Source organism: Oncorhynchus masou, unplaced genomic scaffold (assembly GCF_036934945.1).
Source record: "Oncorhynchus masou masou isolate Uvic2021 unplaced genomic scaffold, UVic_Omas_1.1 unplaced_scaffold_1592, whole genome shotgun sequence".
Taxonomy (NCBI): domain Eukaryota; kingdom Metazoa; phylum Chordata; class Actinopteri; order Salmoniformes; family Salmonidae; genus Oncorhynchus; species Oncorhynchus masou.
The window spans coordinates 21,455-36,022 of record NW_027006000.1 but is presented as its reverse complement, the minus strand read 5'-3'; positions in this window follow the sequence as shown (position 1 = coordinate 36,022).

Here is a 14,568-nt window from a genome sequence, read left to right as displayed (position 1 = left end):
CCAGTCTCTCCGAGTCTCTGTCTCTTCCAGTCTCTTCCAGTATCTCCCTGTCTCCATCTCTTTCTCTCCCGGTTTCTCTCGATCTCTCTTCTCTCTGTGTATCTCTACTCTCTAGGCCCCTTCCTTCTGTCACACACATCTTTCACACCTCTCAGTCTTTCTCAGTAGAGAGTAAGTATAGATGGGTAGAGAGGAGAGGAGACAAGGGGGGGGGTGGGGGGATGGACAGCCTAGAAGTCGCCAGAGTTTAGAGAGTTAGTGATCGACACGTTGAGATGGAACGCACCTGTCTTCTACTCTGTGAGTTTAATAATATCTATATGGTTTAATATCTATACCGTTTAATATCAATATGATTTAATATCTATATAGTTTAATATCTACATGTTAATATCTATACAGTTTAATATCAATATGGTTTAATATCTATACAGTTTAATATCTATATAGTTTAATATCAATATGGTTTAATATCTATATGGTTTAATATCTGTATTGTTTAATATGAATATGTTAATATCTGTATGGTTTAATATCTATATAGTTGAAATTCTATATTTTGAATATCTACATTGTGTAATATCTACATCATAATATCTACATATTTCAATATACATAGGTTTTTATATATGTATATGTATGGTGTAGAACTGTAAGTGTTTGATATCAATATGGTTCAATATCTATATAGTTAAATATCTATATGGTTTGATATCAATATGGTTTAAAAGCTTTTACCCCAAAAGGCTAAAAGAGAACATTCCATATGTCCAATTCCAAAGAGTCCGCAGAATTTGCGATCAGAAAACAGACTATTGTCAAATCTGCTGAATTGGAAAATTGCTTCTTGAATCGAGGCAACAGCGTTCATGTCCTGAAAGATGCAGGTATAAGGGCTGGATGACTTGACAGAGAGAACTTGTTGCGAAGGGGAGAGCCTCGCGATACATCAGAGAGAGTGTATTTTGCTACAAAATACAGTACTGAAGCATAGAACATTAAAAGAATCATAAAAAATAATTGAGGAATCATCCAAAGTGATACGCTACTACCGCCAAGTCTTCCCTGAGCCACCAGTCATAAGATTTAAGAAATGTCCTACCCTAAATGACAAATTAGTCCACAGTTATCTTCCGGGTGACTCTAAAAAACTTGGCTTGACCACAAACCCAAGGGCTCTTTTAAATGTAACCATTACAACCATTGCAGAGATATTGCACAGAAGATGTATTTTGTTGAAACAGCTTCCTAAATGGAGTACTACGTGAAGCATTTCATTAACTGCAAAACCACTCACGTCATCTATAGATTGGAATGTCCACAGTGCAAGGTGTTCTACATTGGACGGACAAAGAGACGCCTTCAAGACCACTTAGCGGAACACAAGTACGCCATAAGGGCAGGCAATTAAGACTACCCCATGGCAAGGCACTGCAAGTACCTACACCATGGCAACCCTGCCTCCATTAAAGCTATGGGTATTGATCATATTCCGGCCTCTAATAGAAAAGGGGACCATCTTAAACAGTAAAGGGAATGTTTTGGGATTTACAAACTACAGGCACTAAGTACCCTGGTTTAAATGAAGATATGTATTTACAAACTACAGGCTGCTAAGTACCCTGGTTTAAATGAAGGTATGGATTTACTAACTACAGCCACTAAGTACCCTGGTTTAAATGAAGGTATGGATTTACAAACTACAGGCCGCTAATTACCCTGGTTTAAATGAAGGTATGGATTTACAAACTACAGCCACTAAGTACCCTGGTTTAAATGAAGGTATGGATTTACAAACTACAGGCCACTAAGTACCCTGGTTTAAATGAAGATATGTATTTACAAACTACAAACTGCTAAGTACCCTGGTTTAAATGAAGGTATGGATTTACTAACTACAGCCACTAAGTACCCTGGTTTAAATGAAGGTATGGATTTACAAACTACAGGCCGCTAATTACCCTGGTTTAAATGAAGGTATGGATTTACAAACTACAGCCACTAAGTACCCTGGTTTAAATGAAGGTATGGATTTACAAACTACAGGCCACTAAGTACCCTGGTTTAAATGAAGATATGGATTTACAAACTACAGGCCGCTAAGTACCCTGGTTTAAATGACGGTATGGATTTACAAACTACAGCCACTAAGTACCCGGGTTTAAATGAAGGTATGGATTTACAAACTACAGGCCACTAAGTACCCTGGTTTAAATGAAGGTATGGATTTACAAACTACAGGCCGCTAAGTACCCTGGTTTAAATTAAGGTATGGATTTACAAACTACAGCCACTAAGTACCCTGGTTTAAATGAAGGTATGGATTTACAAACTACAGGCCACTAAGTACCCTGGTTTAAATGAAGATATGTATTTACAAACTACAAACTGCTAAGTACCCTGGTTTAAATGAAGGTATGGATTTACTAACTACAGCCACTAAGTACCCTGGTTTAAATGAAGGTATGGATTTACAAACTACAGGCCGCTAATTACCCTGGTTTAAATGAAGGTATGGATTTACAAACTACAGCCACTAAGTACCCTGGTTTAAATGAAGGTATGGATTTACAAACTACAGGCCACTAAGTACCCTGGTTTAATGAAGATATGGATTTACAAACTACAGGCCACTAAGTACCCTGGTTTAAATGAAGATATGGATTTACAAACTACAGGCCACTAAGTACCCTGGTTTAAATGAAGATATGGATTTACAAACTACAGGCCACTAAGTACCCTGGTTTAAATGGAGATTTACAAACTACAGGCCACTAAATACCCTGGTTTAAATGGAGATATGGATTTACAAACTACAGTCCACTAAGCACCCTGGTTTAAATGGAGATATTGATTTACAAACTACAGGCCACTAAGTACCCTGGTTTAAATGGAGATTTACAAACTACAGGCCACTAAGTACCCTGGTTTAAATGGAGATTTACAAACTACAGGCCACTAAATACCCTGGTTTAAATGAAGATCTGGATTTACAAACTACAGGCCACTACGTACCCTGGTTTAAATGGAGATGTGGATTTACAAACTACAGGCCACTAAGTACCCTGGTTTAAATGGAGATATGGATTTACAAACTACAGGCCACTAAGTACCCTGGTTTAAATGGAGATATGGATTTACAAACTACAGGCCACTAAGTACCCTGGTTTAATGAAGATATGGATTTACAAACTACAGGCCACTAAGTACCCTGGTTTAAATGAAGATATGGATTTACAAACTACAGGCCACTAAGTACCCTGGTTTAAATGAAGATATGGATTTACAAACTACAGGCCGCTAAGTAACCTGGTTTAAATGAAGATTTACAAAATAAAGGCCACTAAGTAACCTGGTTTAAATGAAGATTTACAAACTAAAGGCCACTAAGTACCCTGGTTTAAATGGAGATTTACAAACTACAGGCCACTAAATACCCTGGTTTAAATGGAGATATGGATTTACAAACTACAGGCCACTAAGTACCCTGGTTTAAATGAAGGTATGGATTTACAAACTACAGGCCGCTAAGTACCCTGGTTTAAATGAAGGTATGGATTTACAAACTACAGGCCACTAAATACCCTGGTTTAAATGGAGATTTACAAACTACAGACAACTAAATACCCTGGTTTAAATGGAGATATGGATTTACAAACTACAGGCCACTAAGTACCCTGGTTTAAATGGAGATATGGATTTACAAACTACAGGCCACTCAGTACCCTGGTTTAATGAAGATATGGATTTACAAACTACAGGCCACTAAGTACCGTGGTTTAAATGAAGATATGGATTTACAAACTACAGGCCACTAAGTACCCTGGTTTAAATGAAGATATGGATTTACAAACTACAGGCCGCTAAGTAACCTGGTTTAAATGAAGATTTACAAAATAAAGGCCACTAAGTAACCTGGTTTAAATGAAGATTTACAAACTAAAGGCCACTAAGTACCCTGGTTTAAATGGAGATTTACAAACTACAGGCCACTAAATACCCTGGTTTAAATGGAGATATGGATTTACAAACTACAGGCCACTAAGTACCCTGGTTTAAATGAAGGTATGGATTTACAAACTACAGGCCGCTAAGTACCCTGGTTTAAATGAAGGTATGGATTTACAAACTACAGGCCACTAAATACCCTGGTTTAAATGGAGATTTACAAACTACAGACAACTAAATACCCTGGTTTAAATGGAGATATGGATTTACAAACTACAGGCCACTAAGTACCCTGGTTTAAATGGAGATTTACAAACTACAGGCCACTAAATACCCTGGTTTAAATGGAGATATGGATTTACAAACTACAGTCCACTAAGCACCCTGGTTTAAATGGAGATATTGATTTACAAACTACAGGCCACTAAGTACCCTGGTTTAAATGGAGATTTACAAACTACAGGCCACTAAGTACCCTGGTTTAAATGGAGATTTACAAACTACAGGCCACTAAATACCCTGGTTTAAATGAAGATCTGGATTTACAAACTACAGGCCACTACGTACCCTGGTTTAAATGGAGATGTGGATTTACAAACTACAGGCCACTAAGTACCCTGGTTTAAACGGAGATATGGATTTACAAACTACAGGCCACTAAGTACCCTGGTTTAAATGAAGATATGGATTTACAAACTACAGGCCACTAAGTACCCTGGTTTAAATGAAGATATGGATTTACAAACTACAGGCCGCTAAGTAACCTGGTTTAAATGAAGATTTACAAAATAAAGGCCACTAAGTAACCTGGTTTAAATGAAGATTTACAAACTAAAGGCCACTAAGTACCCTGGTTTAAATGGAGATTTACGAACTACAGGCCACTAAGTACCCTGGTTTAAATGAAGATTTACAAACTAAAGGCCACTAAATACCCTGGTTTAAATGAAGATATGGATTTACAAACTACAGGCCACTAAATACCCTGGTTTAAATGGAGATATGGATTTACAAACTACTAAGTATCCTGGTTTAAATGAAGGTTTTGATTTACAAACTACAGGCCACTAAATACCCTGGTTTGAATGAACATATGGATTTCTCAACCTTCCTGTAGGGTTGTGATTGGTCCATTTGCTGTCATCTAGTGGACATTTTGCTCAATTGCCTTCAACTATGTTTAGACTGTTCATGTTTTGATGTGTTCTAGTGTCCTATGGAATATATTGCTATCTTATTCTTGACCCTTCTGCCAGTCATATTTAAGGTTAGAACTACCTTTTTAAGTGTTCTGATACTTCTAGCTTGGAGTTGTATGTTTATGATTACATAGCTACAGTATTTCCCCTTTTAACGTGTATATTATTGCTTACTAGGTGTGTCCAATCAATTGTGTAACCATTCCCTCTTCTAATTAGGGCTGATTGAAAAAGCTGTTCAAAAGAGGACATTGTATTATTTCTTTGTACTCCCTGACGAAGGCCATGCAGCCGAATCGCGTCGGATTTTTAAGGCTTTGTTTCTATTGAACATGCCATACAAATAAAGGCATTTTAATGAATTATATGAAGAGGCCTTGGTCCTCCTTTCTTTTTGATGACAAGTCACCCCTGTTACCAAAGAGCACCTTCTGTCTACCAACATTTAATTTAATATCTATATAGTTGAAAATATACATGTTTCATATCAATATGGTTGAATATCAATATTGTTTAATATCTATATATTTTAATATCAATATAGTTTAATATCTATATGGCTTAATATCTGAATAGTTAAATGTCAATATAGTTTAATATCAATATTGTTTAATTTCTACACGGTTTATTATCAATAGAGTTTATTATCAATATAGTTTCATATCTAAGTAGTTTAATATCTGCATGGTTTAATATCTATATAGTTTAATATGTATGGTTTAATATCTATATGGTTTAACATCTATATTGTTTAACATCTATATCGTTTAATATCTATAGTGTTTAATATCTATATAGTTTAATATCTATATAGTTTAATATATATATAGTGTTTAATATCGATATAGTTTAATAGTAGTGTAGTTTCTAAGGAGTTTAAAATCTGTATGTTTTAATATCTATATTATTTAATATCTATATTGTTTAATTTCTATGGTATAATATCTATGTAGTTTAATATCCATATAGTTTAACATATATATGTTTCATATCAATATCGTTCAATATCAATATAGTTTAATATCTATATAGTTTAATATATGTATGGTTTAATATCTATAGTGTTTAATATCTATATAGTTTAATATCTATGTAGTTTATTATCTATATAGTTTAATAGCTACAGGGTTTAATATCGATATAGTTTATTATCTATGTAGTTTAATTTCGAAGGAGTTTAATATCTGTATGGTTTAATATCTATATGGTTTAATATCTATGTAGTTTAATATCTGTATAGTTTAATATCTGTATAGTTTAATATCGATATAGTTTAATATCAATATTGTTTAATATCTACACGGTTTAATATCAATAGAGTTTAATATCAATATAGTTTAATATATATATATATTTGTATATCTACATGGTTTAATATCTGTATGGTTTAATATCTATATAGTTTAATATATGTATGGTTTAATATCGATATGGTGTAATATCTATATAGTTTAATATCTATATGGTTTAACATCTATAGTGTTAAATATCTATATAGTTTAACATCTATGTAGTCTAATATCTATGTAGTTTAATATCTACACGGTTTAATATCAATAGAGTTTAATATCAATATAGTTTAATATATTTATATATTTGTATATCTACATGGTTTGATATCTATATAGTTTAATATCTAAGTTTAGTATCTATATGGTTTCATATCTATATGGTTTCATATCAATATGTTTTAACATATGTATGGTTTAATATCTATTTGGTTTAATATCTATGTAGTTTGATATCTAAGTATGGTTTAATATCTATATGGTTTAACATCTATATAGTTTAATATCTACATAGTTTAATATCTATAGTGTTTAATATCTATATAGTTTAATATCTATGTAGTTTAATATCTATATAGTTTCATTTCTATAGGGTTTAATATCGATATAGTTTAATATCTATGTAGTTAAATGTCTAAGGAGTTTAATATCTAAGTAGTTTAATATCTGTATGGTTTGATATCTATATAGTTTTACATATGTATGGTTTAATATCTATATGGTTTAATATCTATATAGTTTAATATCTATAGTGTTTAATATCTATATAGTTTAATATCTATGTAGTTTAATATCTATGTAGTTTAATATCTATATAGTTTAATTTCTATAGGGTTTAATATCGATATAGTTTAATATCTATGTAGTTTAATTTCTAAGGAGTTTAATATCTGTATGTTTTAATATCTATATTATTTAATATCTATATAGTTTAATATCTATATGGTTTAATATCTATGTAGTTTAATATCTAAGTAGTTTAATATCTGTATGGTTTAATATCTATGTAGTTTAATATCTATATGGTTGAACATCTATATAGTTTAATATCTATATAGTTTAATATCTATAGTGTTTAATATCTATATAGTTTAATATCTATGTAGTTTAATATCTATGTAGTTTAATTTCTATAGGGTTTAATATCGATATAGTTTAATATCTATGTAGTTAAATTTCTAAGGAGTTTAATATCTGTATGTTTTAATATCTATATTATTTAATATCTATATTATTTAATATCTATATAGTTTAATATCTATATGGTTTAATATCTATGTAGTTTAATATCTAAGTAGTTTAATATCTGTATGGTTTGATATCTATATAGTTTTACATATGTATGGTTTAATATCTATATGGTTTAATATCTATGTAGTTTAATATCTATATAGTTTAATATCTATAGTGTTTAATATCTATGTAGTTTAATATCTATGTAGTTTAATATCTTTATAGTTTATTATCTATAGGGTTTAATATCGATATAATTTAATATCTATGTAGTTAAATTTCTAAGGAGTTTAATATCTGTATGTTTTAATATCTATATTATTTAATATCTATATAGTTTAAATCTATATGGTTTAATATCTATGTAGTTTAATATCTAAGTAGTTTAATATCTGTATGGTTTGATATCTATATAGTTTTACATATGTATGGTATAATATCTATATGGTTTAATATCTATATAGTTTAATATCTATAGTGTTTAATATCTATATAGTTGAATATCTATGTTGTTTAATATCTATATGGTTTAATATCTATGTAGTTTAATATCTAACTAGTTTAATATCTGTATGGTTTAATATCTATGTCGTTCAATATCTATATGGTTTAACATCTATATAGTTTAATATCTATATAGTTTAATATCTATAGTGTTTAATATCTATATAGTTTAATATCTATATAGTTTAATTTCTATAGGGTTTAATATCGATATAGTTTATTATCTATGTCGTTACATTTCTAAGGAGTTTAATATCTGTAAGTTTTATTATCTATATTATTTAATATCTATATAGTTTAATATCTGTATGGTTTAATATCTATGTAGTTTAATATCTAAGTATTTTAATATCTGTATGGTTTAATAACTATATAGTTTAATATATTTATGGTTTAATATCAATATGGTTTAATATCTATGTAGTTTAATATCTGTATGTTTTAATATCTATATAGTTTAATATCTAAGTAGTTTTATATCTCTATGGTTTCATTTCTATATGGTTTAATATCTATATACTTTAATATCTGTAGTGTTTAGTATCTATATAGTTGAATATATATGTCGTGTAATATCTATATAGTTTAATATCTATAGTGTTTAATATCTATATATATTAAAATCTATGTAGTCTAATGTTTAAGTAGTCTAATATATGTATAGTTTAATATCTATATGGTTTATTATCTATATAGTTTAATATCTGTATGGTTTATTATCTATATAGTTTAATATCTATATGGTTTTATATCTATATTGTTGAATACATGTATAGTTTAATATCTATATAGTTTAATATATGTGTGGTTTAATACCTGTATAGTTTAATATCTATATAGTTTAGTATATATATAGTACTCTACACATTTTGTTGGGGATTTTGATATTATGCTTAATAGATTGAAGCCATAGTGATTGTTCTCTCTGTGTGTTTCAGTGTTTACATCATGTACCATAGTTATAGTTCTCTCTGTGTGTTTCAGTGTTTCCATCATGTACCAAAATGATAGTTCTCTCTGTGTGTTTCAGTGTTTACATCATGTAGTTTAATATCTACATAGTTTAATATCTATATGGTTTAATATTTATATAGATTAATATATGTATAGTTTAATATATGTATAGTCTAATATATGTATAGTTTAGTATATGTATAGTTTAATATATGTATAGTTTAATATATGTATGGTTTAATATCTAAATAGTTTAATATCTGTATATCTGTATATTTGAATATCTATATAGTTTAATATATATATGGTTTAATATCTATGTAGTTTAATATCTGTATAGTTTAATATCTATATAATTTATTATCTATATGGTTTAATATCTATATAGTTTAAAATCTATATGTTTCATATCAATATGGTTTAATGTCAATATAGTTTAATATCAATATACTATAATTTCAATATATTTTGATATCTAAATGGTTTAATATCTGTATAGTTTATTATCAATCATTTACCACAGTGATAGTTCTCTCTGTGTGTTTCAGTGTTTCCATCATGTACCATAGTGATAGTTCTCTCTGTGTGTTTCAGTGCTGTTGAGTACACTGGTATACTGTAGCCTTGGACAAGGTGGAGGTGAGTACATTTCTCTATATTCATCACCTGTTCTATAATAGTAACATTTATCTATATTCATCACCTGTTCTATAATAGTAACATTTCTCTATATTCATCACCTGTTCTATAATAGTAACATTTCTCTATATTCATCACCTGTTCTATAATAGTAACATTTCTCTATATTCATCACCTGTTCTATAATAGTAACATTTATCTATATTCATCACCTGTTCTATAATATTAACATTTCTCTATATTCATCACCTGTTCTATAATAGTAACATTTATCTATATTCATCACCTGTTCTATAATAGTAACATTTCTCTATATTCATCATCTGTTCTATCATAGTAACATTTTTCTTCTTCTCTTCTCTTCTCTCTTTTTTCTCATATTATTGCCTCCATCTTTCTCCTCTCATAGTAAATTCTAATTCCATTGTGTTCGATCATGTTTGTATAGTCTGTATGTGTCAAACATCTCAGAGTGCTGATCTGGGATCAGGTCCCCCTGTCTGTCCATGTATGTTATTCATTGTACAGGCCCTGTATCTCAGAGTGCTGATCTGGGATCAGGTCCCCCTGCCTGTCCATGTATGTTATTCATTGTACAGGCCCTGTATATCAGAGTGCTGATCTGGGATCTGGTACCCCTGTCTGTCCATGTATGTTATTCATTGTACAGGCCCTGTATCTCAGAGTGCTGATCTGGGATCAGGTCCCCCTGCCTGCCCATGTATGTTATTCATTGTACAGGCACTGTGTAGGTTATGCTTTGTGATCTTAAAGTCAAAACTGGTCCTAAGTCAGCAAACTTCATAAGGCCCCAGGTGTGTGTGTGTGTGATATTTTCTGGTGTGTGTGATTCATCTCATATCCAACCCAACTCCAAAACTGTGTCCTACCATGACCATATCTCAGTCACCCGCCTCTATCTTTTTATGAATGTACTATGACTAGTTGTCCATGAATGTACTATGACTAGTTGTCCATGACTGTACTATGACTAGTTGTCCATGAATGTACTACGACTAGATGTCCATGCACTAACTGCTCTCTGGATAAGAGCGTCTACTAAAATGTAAATCTAAAAATGTGTCGGTCATCTGTGTTTCTGTGGCTTGTGGTTTGGTCTGATGGTTTTCTGTGTTTCCGTGGTCTGATGGTTTGGCCTGATGGTTTTCTGCAGCCTCTATCCCAAATGGCACCCTGTTCCCTTCATGGTCAAAGGTAGAGCACTATACGGAGGCAATAGAAACTCTATTTTCACCCAGTGGCATCATATACACCATGTAACAGACACCACCCACTGGGCCTGTCCTATAGACACCATGTAACAGACACAACCCAGTGGGCCTGTCCTATAGACACCATGTAACAGACACAACCCAGTGGGCCTGTCCTATAGACACCATGTAACAGACACCACCCACTGGGCCTGTCCTATAGACACCATGTAACAGACACAACCCAGTGGGCCTGTCCTATAGACACCATGTAACATACACAACCCACTGGGCCTGTCCTATAGACACCATGTAACAGACACAACCCACTGGGCATGTCCTATAGACACAATCTAACAGGCACAACCCACTGGGCCTGTCCTATAGACACCATGTAACAAACACAAGTTAGTTGTTTTTCTATAGACTCCATGTAACAGACACAAGTTAGTTGTTTCTCTATAGACACCATGTAACAGACACAACCCACTGGGCATGTCCTATAGACACAATCTAACAGGCACAACCCACTGGGCCTGTCCTATAGACACCATGTAACAAACACAAGTTAGTTGTTTTTCTATAGACTCCATGTAACAGACACAAGTTAGTTGTTTCTCTATAGACACCATGTAACAGACACAAGTTAGTTGTTTTTCTATAGACACCATGTAACAGACACCACCCACTGGGCCTGTCCTGTAGACACCATGTAACAGACACAACCCACTGGGCCTGTCCTATAGACACCATGTAACAGACACAACCCACTGGGCCTGTCCTATAGACACCATGTAACAGACACAACCCACTGGGCCTGTCCTATAGACACCATGTAACAGACACAACCCACTGGGCCTGTCCTATAGACACCATGTAACAGACACAACCCACTGGGCATGTCCTATAGACACAATCTAACAGGCACAACCCACTGGGCCTGTCCTATAGACACCATGTAACAAACACAAGTTAGTTGTTTCTCTGTAGACACCATGTAACAGACACAAGTTAGTTGTTTCTCTATAGACACCATGTAACAGACACAAGTTAGTTGTTTCTCTATAGACACCATGTAACAGACACAAGTTAGTTGTTTCTCTATAGACACCATGTAGCAGACACAAGCTAGTTGTTTCTCTAGACACACCCTCTATTTAGGGCTAGATAGCATGCTAGTTTGCTCAGTTTAATTCTTTCCGATGTTTCAAGTAATTATCTTTTTTGTTTTCTCATGATTTGGTTGGGTCTAATTGTGTTGCTGTCCTGGGGCTCTGTGGGGTCTGTTTGTGAACAGATATTGCCCTAATTCTGCTCTGCTTGTGTTTTACAAAAAGCATATTTTTGCAGAAATCTGTATTCAGTGTCTCAATTGGGTGTTTCCATAATGGGCAAAGTGTTTTGTGGTTAGGGTGCATTTTTTCAACTTTTTGATAAAAAGCGTGCAAAATTTCAACGTCCTGCTACTCATGCCAGGAATATAGTATATGTATATGATTAGTATGTGTGCATAGACAACACTCTGAAGGTTATTAAACTGGTTAAATCATGTCTGTGACTATAACAGAACATGTGTTGCAGACAAAACCCCAAGGGAAAACTGTTCAGGGAAAAAAAAATATATCCCTCCGCCAGTTCCCTGTATTGTCTATGTCAAGGGAAATTAGATAGCGCCCAGTTTACAGTTCCTACAGCTTCCACACGATGTCGACAGTCTTGGGAATTGGGTTGAAGTTAATCTTAGGTGAAATGAAGAATAGGCACTTCCTGTCAGAGGTTACACGGTGGAAAGTTATGAAAGAGAGAAAATCGTCCATGATTTGTTGACTTGCTGCTATTGAATACAGATCGCCCCGTCATCAATTTGATCGATTATTAACGTTTACAAATACCTAAAGTTGGATTACAAAAGTAGTTGGAAGTATTTTAGGAAAGTTTATATGCAACTTTTTACATTTTTTGTAATGACGTTGCGTTTTGGAAAGCTGTTTTTTTCTGGATCAGACGGGCTTTATAAATGGACATTTTGGGTATACATGGACGGAATTAATTTTTAAAAAAGAACCAATTGTGATGTTTATGGGACATATTTGAGTGCCAACAAAGAAGCTCATCAAAGGTAATGCATGTTTTATATTTTATTTCTGCGTTTTGTGTAGCGCCGGCTACGCTAATTCTTTTGTTTCCGTCTCGTTCAGGTATTTCGGGGGGGTGCATGCTATCAGATAATAGCTTCTCATGCTTTCGCCGAAAAGCATTTAAAAAATCTGACATGTTGGCTCGATTCACAACGAGTGTTGCTTTAATTGAGTACCCTGTATGTGTGATTTAATGAAAGTTTGAGTTTTATCGAGTACTATATGAATTTGGCGCTACGCATTTCCTCAGGCTAGTGGCTAGGTGAGACGCTAGCGTCTCAGTGGCCGTAAGAGGTTAAAGGATTGAAGCATGTGTAGCCAGATCCTGATTGGGATGTCAAGTTTTATTGTTTTTGCTGCTATAGAAGGCCCTTCCTGCTTTGTCTGTTAGATCATTCACAGCCTTGTGGAAGTTACCTTTGGTGTTGAGGTTTAGGTCTAGGTAGATATAATTATTTTTATGTTCTAGTGCAACTGTATCTAGATAGAATTTGTATTTGTTGTCTTGACGACTGGACCTTACATACATGAAAGGAACATTTTGGCATTTGCTGTATGATCGATGAGAAACTCCATATTAAAAATATACGGTCCCTTACTAGACGTCTGCAAATGTTTGTAAAATACACGGACGGAGGCGGTCCGTGCACCGGGGCCAGATCTTCCGGGAAGTCATCGAACGGAGTCTCTCGGACATTCGGTTTTCGTTTTATAACATTTACAAATTTTGGTCATTATTCTGCTGTCCCGGTAAATTCCACCAGGCAAATGGAATCTTATTGCAAATGTACAAAACATCACCAATCACGACATGGCCATTTCTCCTAAACGGAAGAGACTTCAAAGACGAAACTTGGCGAGCATAGGTTTGGCATAATGGGCAGTTAGCCCCGAAAAGATGGCGTCGAGGCCTTTTTGAGTTAAGGCCATTTTTCTGGGATTAAAAGTCAAAAACGAAAATAGAGCGCTAATTTGACTGCTTCACGTCAAAGCACTTGAACCTACGGAGTCAGGAAAAACAGAACCAGCCATTTATCTATCGTAATTTACGAGAAATCATACAAAGTACAATTGGTGATGGTCAAAGAAATGTGTTATTCTTTCAGATCCAGATCCAGTTGCGGCGTGTTCAGATGTTAAGGTTTCGGACTGCGAGACTTCTGTGATGAAATCACACACACTCATTCAACCCTCTGTAAATCAGGTCTTAACATAAAGACGATGAGGATATGTATTCACTTTCAGCCTCCTGTGTCAACCGCAACATCTTTCCAAAACTTCACATGTGTGACTAGGTAACCCTCATGAACTGTAATTCAGTCATTTCTCCCATCAGACTTCCAAGAAAAACTCACACATAAACACAGCAAGGATGGAGTGACAAAGTGTGGGGTTTAGAGACAAACAGAGCCTGCAATCGTTACCTTTGTTCAATTATCAAAAAACCGTCAGG